Raw genomic sequence first — 6000 nt, forward strand, 5'->3', positions numbered from 1 at the left:
GGTAAAGCTGGCCTGAAACTGGATAAACAGGTTAATGAGTGAAGCACAGCAGCAGATCTACACCAGAAGAAAATAATCAAGGGGTTGCAATGGCCCAGTCAAAGTTCAGACCTCAGCCTCATTGGAATGCTGTGGAGGGACCTTATAAGACTTGTCTATATAGTACTATACTAGTAGTACTCAGCGCAATTGTAGCTTTTAGTTCCTTTCATTTTTTTTTAAAGTTTTGCCTGAAATGTTTTGGAGTTTTCACTAGATTTTTAACTTTTTTTTTGTTTAATTAAAAATGATTACAAAAGTGAACAAGAGTTTTGCTAAACCGAAAAAGTGCCCCTGTTATACTCATTCCTTTTAAGTTATGTCAACTTATTTCCATGGGAGACATGACTGAAAACTTTAAGTACCAGTTACTGAATATTTTTTGAATGTAATGACTAAACATCTTAGTTTTATTGTCGTCAAAATATATTGAAGTTCCAATAAGCTTCAACTTTTAATAAAAACATTAAGACAACCCGTTTCCCAAATTTCTTTAAGTTGTGCTAACATCTTTGGGTTTACAGTGTGCCGAAGTTGGTAATGGAAAAAATAGAATACTTTGTGTGCCGTTGGACACCTGACATTACATTTAAATAATTTTGGGCTGTAATTTCTTTGTATCATGACTGTAATGTGTTTCTCTAATAGTTATGTTGTTAAACACAGTGATGTTTCCACAAAAAAAATCACCACTGTTTTCTTTGTGTATACTTTACCTTTGATCTGCTCCTCAGACTGAACATTGCACTTGAAGAACAGAGATCTCTTTTCTCCATACTGTTTGTTGAGGGCTTCCTCTAAAGTCTTCCCTGCAGTTTCATTTATATCCAAAAGGGTTACCTGAACAGGTGAAGGCGAGCAGAGATAAACACCTGTGGCTTGCTACATTTGGAATTGTTTATAGTTTACAGATCAATTTTTTTTAATAGTTAATGTTCATTCAGCATTTAAAATTTCCACCCTGACCCACTGCAGCTTGGGGTTCAGATGGTTGCAGTACATTGGTCCAGTGTTTAATGATCGACCGAAGCACCGAGTTCTGAAAAATAAGTGCCAGCCAAGGACCAACTCAGTGAAAAACAAACATTTGGCCTTTTTTTTTTATAGCATATGTTCAGTTTCAGAGACTATGCAAACTGTATTAATAATTTTCTTTGAAGTTTCAAAATAAAAATAATCCTAAGGAGTGCAGTCAAATACTGTTCAACTTGGATATTACATTTTAAGTAGTTTTGTTAATTTCTGTGCCACAAAAAGAAAACAAAACAATGTAGATAACCACAAAAGATATGTGAAACTTTGATATAATCTTTAACGGGATAAAATGCTAAACAGAAAACTGGTTAGCACTTATGTAAAATCATTTCTAGCTTCTTTTTTCCCCTCTACAAAGATATACAGGCGTCCAACTTTACCTTGGCACCATTTTGCAGAAGTATCTCAGTTATTGCTTTTCCTATCCCCAGCGCTGCTCCGGTCACTACTGCAGTTTTCCCATTTAATGCCATTTCTGCTCTTCAGTAAGATGACAGTCAGAGGTGTGCTGTGTGATATCCACATCTGAACAGAGACAAGTCGGTGTGCTTTTATATTAAACTACTGCAGCCTGCTGGGAAAGCTGTTTAACCCTTTAAAGCTAGTTGGAGCTGGCATGCTCCGTTTTGCGTAACTATTTTTAAATCCCGGTAGAACTGCAACTTGAAATGCTCCCAAAAATGGTACTACAGCATGTAAAAAATATAATATAAGCTCTGGCGGAGTTGATTCTATGGTAGGTCTTAAAGGGTTAAACATCAATAAGGTAAATTCTAGGGCAGGGCTGGACCTGGACACAAAATCGGCCCTGGCATTTTTGGTCCAGGTGGCCCATCATGATTGCTTATGCACAGAGATGGGCAGTAACGCGTTGTTACTGTAATCCGATTACTTTTTTCAAGTAACGAGTAAAGTAAGGGATTACTATTGCAAAAACGGTAATTAGATTACCGTTACTTTTCCGTAGGAACGCTTTTTTTTTTTTTTTTTTTTGCGAGAACGTCTCATGACAGTGACGTAAGCGAGTGCGACGTACGTGACAACAGTGTGCAGATCAACAATGGATAATATATCGAGTGCGGGAGAGAGTATGAGCGTGCAGCGTTTAAAGCGTGGAAGTACTGACCTTACTTTGAGTTTGATTCCATAAAAAGTGACAAAAACATTAGCGTCCGTTCTGCGTGGGAAGAAAACTTCTTTTTACAGCGAAAAACCCCCTAAACTTCCAAGCAAGCACCGAGTGCCCTACGACGTAATGGGAAACTCACAGAGAAACTCGCGGATTCTTCCACTGACCGCTGCGGCACACCTGCACCAGGGTAAACCTCTGCCTACCCCACTCCTGCTTTACAGGTGAAAATAGAGCAACAGGACCGCTGAGTCTTTGACTTTATTTATTTTCTGCTGTGTTTTACTTGCATCTATTTGAAAGAGTGAGTGTAAACACACACAAAAAAAATTATTTTATGTGCTGGAATGTGCAGAAAATAGGTTTAAATATTAAACAAATTTCTTCCAGTCAGAGAATGTTGCATATAAAATTTAATTAAATTTTTGCTTATGCATAAAGTTAACAGATTAAAACTAATAAAATAAGTTTTAAAAAGGGACTTTTCCATTTGATTACATTTTGTATGATGGATTATGTAGAAAAAGTAGAATTGGGCTGAAAGATCTATCGCTTTATCACCTCTTCAGGTTGTAAATTGTGTTTATAAAAAGTAACTAAGCAGGGCTCTAGACTAACTTTTTGCCATGGGCGTACCGGTACGCCTAACTTTAAAAAGTTAGGCGTACAAAAGTTAGGCGCACACAAATTTTATAATAATTTATGTAATATAATGTGTTTTTCTGGATACACTGTGCTTTTTCAGCATTCAAAGATTGATGACACCGTGTCAGAGCACTGGCTATGAATTTCAGAAGGATCAGGCCTTAACTTAAGAGAAAAGTTAGCAATAGTTCTTTTCCTATTACAGCTACATCCACTTCTGTCGTGCCTAGGCGGCTCACTAGGGCTGGGTATCATCACTGATTTCTATAATCCATTCGATTCTGGTTTTCAAAGTCCCGATTCGATTCAACTTAGCCAGAAGAGTCAGAAATATTATAATTCTGATCACTTATCAGTACTGACTTCATCAGAATTGTGAGCATCACAGCAGATGCCTTTGTGTGAAAGTAACTGAGAATAAAACACAGAAAAACATGAAGGAGATTTTCCTGGTCTGGCTTTTTATAGCAGATAACCTTAAAAATATTCTACAATGTTCTGCATATAAAGTTTAAATTTCTTCAGTATTGAACAACAGAAAAAACAGGCTTTCTTGTCCGAGGTCATTTAAGTGAAAAAAAGAAAAGAAAAAGACAGCAGCCACAGCGCTGTAAACAACAGTAGACTGGTGGGTAATAAGCGAATGAATAATACAGAAAACAGAGATTGGAGACGGGAAACTGTTCTTGAAGTACAGAGAGAGAGAGAGAGAGCTAGCTGTGCATGGAGTGTGATTTTAATAGTCGTGGAAGCAAAACAGCAAAATTCATGACGACATTGATCAAATGTGAAGCGCAGTTTGCTGCTTCTTTTGCTGCTGGCTCGGTGAATTTTGGCTGGAGAGACAAAACCTGCAGCTCAGAATCAGCGCAAAAAGACGTAATCACAGCGCGGACCGGACGCATCAGGATCACTGAGCTCCGACAGCGTGTCCGTCTGCGGGCCGTCGGGTGAGAAAGCCGAGAAAGACAAAGTTGATTCTGATGCGTCGGGTCCGTTCTGTGTTTACGTCTTTGTGTGGAGTCCGTGTACCTGCTCTCATCTGCTGTTAGGTTGTTGTTGAAATGGTTTTGTGAGCTTTAATCTGAGAATCTGGCGTTTCTGGCAAAACACAGTTATATTTAAAAGTCGAGTCAGGATCTAATGAGTTGATATGGCTTTAATCAAGCTACTCACCGCCCACTTCCACCTGCACTTTCAACTGGACCACGGCCAATCAGAGAGGTCCCGCCCCTTACTATCTCTGATTGGTTTAGTCCACGATAGGGGCAAAATGTGTGTCTGTTGACCACAGGGAAGGTTACAGATTTTTTTTTTTTTTTTTTTTTTTTGCTACCCGAACATTTGGTCGCACAGGTGCAACCAAATTTTTTTTTTTAGTCGCACCACTGAAAAATTTGGTCGCATTTACGACCAAATTGGTCGCACTCTAGAGCCCTGCTAAGTAATTAATTACTTTTGAAAATAAGTAATCAGTAAAGTAACGGGATTACTTTTTTGGGGAAGTAATCAGTAATTAGTTACTGATTACTTTTTTCAAGTAACTTGACCAACACTGCTTATGCACTGCAGCAGTGCAGCACGTGACAATTAAAAGCTACAATTAACGCTGTTAATGGTGACTCACTCATTGTACTTGAATCCATCTATTTTCTTACCTTGTTAAGGTGACCTCGCGCTGTCTTGTCCTCACTGTCTTCTTGGGACTGCTGTCCATCCTCCTGCACTTCTCCATGGAGCCACTGCATCCCTAGCAGCTAACATTTCGGTTAAATTCACACATTTATTCTGCATTTATTTTCAGTTTTTTTTTTCTGTCATGGCTCTAAACTTCTTCAACAAGCTCCATGAGAGCAGAGCGAAGGTAGGGGAGGGGCCGTTGGCGTTAAGTGATTTGATTAGGTAATAGTGTCAGCGATGAAAATGAACATTTTTTTTGTGTAATCAATCTCTATCCGGCTTTAACTGTGGATCCCAGTTTCTGTGGTCAGCTTTTCTTCTGAGTAAATCTTCCTTGTTAAGTTGCTCCTTTTACCGTAATTAACCTGAGTGACCTTTGCACATGCCCATCGACAAGACATTTCTTTCACCCCGGACCAAAACTGTTTCCGCCCGGTTTCGAACCGGGGACCTTTCGCGTGTGAGGCGAACGTGATAACCACTACACTACGGAAACCATGTCGTGATGGCTTTCATCCCTGACCATTAGAAGACTCAGAAGTGCGAGAGTCGCTGTGTGCGATATTTTACAGTTATGAAGTGCATCTCTGAAGAAACAACGCACACAGTTTGAGTGGCACAGACCGTCTGATAAACTGGCACGGTAAGCTGCAGTTAAGTTTGACTGAATCCCCTCTGAACACAAACACATTACACTGAAATTGGCATAATTTAAATAAAATAATATCGCTGCATTCATGTGTTTGCAGGTTCAGCTGATGTTCATTATTTGTCTGTGAAGGTTCTCAGTCATCCAGGTCATCGTAGTCAAAGGAGCTTGCAAAGAAAAGCGTCTGGACTTCTTTAAGTTGCTTGAAGACGTTCATTAAGATGTTCATTATTATTGTGTCCAGTTTCTGCTGACGAAAATTCAGCAGAAACTGTTTTTTCTGTGGAGTGACTGTTACATATGTAGTATATAACACATATACAGTACATATTTTGATTGTGATTACGTAACTCATAGTACTTGCACGTCACATCTTGATGCATGCTCAGTGGTCCAGGTAAGTAAATCCCCAAAAGTTGATTCTGTTCATCTGGACGTAGCGTTTTCAGTGGGAGATACGTTTCGTCACTCATCAACGTTATTTCTTCAGTCTCAGCAGGTTTCCAAAATCTTATAAACAGTATATTTGCATAATGAGTGAAACTAGCACCACTGAAGGAACAATGGGCTGGGAGGTCAGTGCCTTGATCATTAATATGCAAATTCTCATGACCATTGATCAGTGGTCAGTCATTATGCAAAAGTACTGTTTATAAGATCGGGGAAAGATAAGAATGAAGAAGTCACTTGGATGAGTGAGGAAACGTGTCTACAAATGATACGCTACGTCCAGATGAACAGAATGAAATTTTGGGGACATTTTCACATAAGACTTTTGTATGTATTGGTATAACAATGAATATACTGAAATGTAATATAAATG

The 6000-nt window shown here is 38.9% G+C and overlaps 1 non-coding gene across 1 annotated transcript; it reads right to left on the reverse strand.

The window, feature by feature from the left end:
• Positions 1–4951: 4951 nt before the first annotated feature.
• trnav-cac (transfer RNA valine (anticodon CAC)) lies at positions 4952–5024 on the reverse strand. The gene has a single exon. It is a non-coding gene; the product is annotated as a tRNA-Val (tRNA).
• Between the last annotated feature and the right edge of the window lie 976 nt (positions 5025–6000).

This window comes from Maylandia zebra, linkage group LG10, assembly GCF_041146795.1.
Source record: "Maylandia zebra isolate NMK-2024a linkage group LG10, Mzebra_GT3a, whole genome shotgun sequence".
NCBI classification, from domain to species: Eukaryota; Metazoa; Chordata; class Actinopteri; order Cichliformes; family Cichlidae; genus Maylandia; species Maylandia zebra.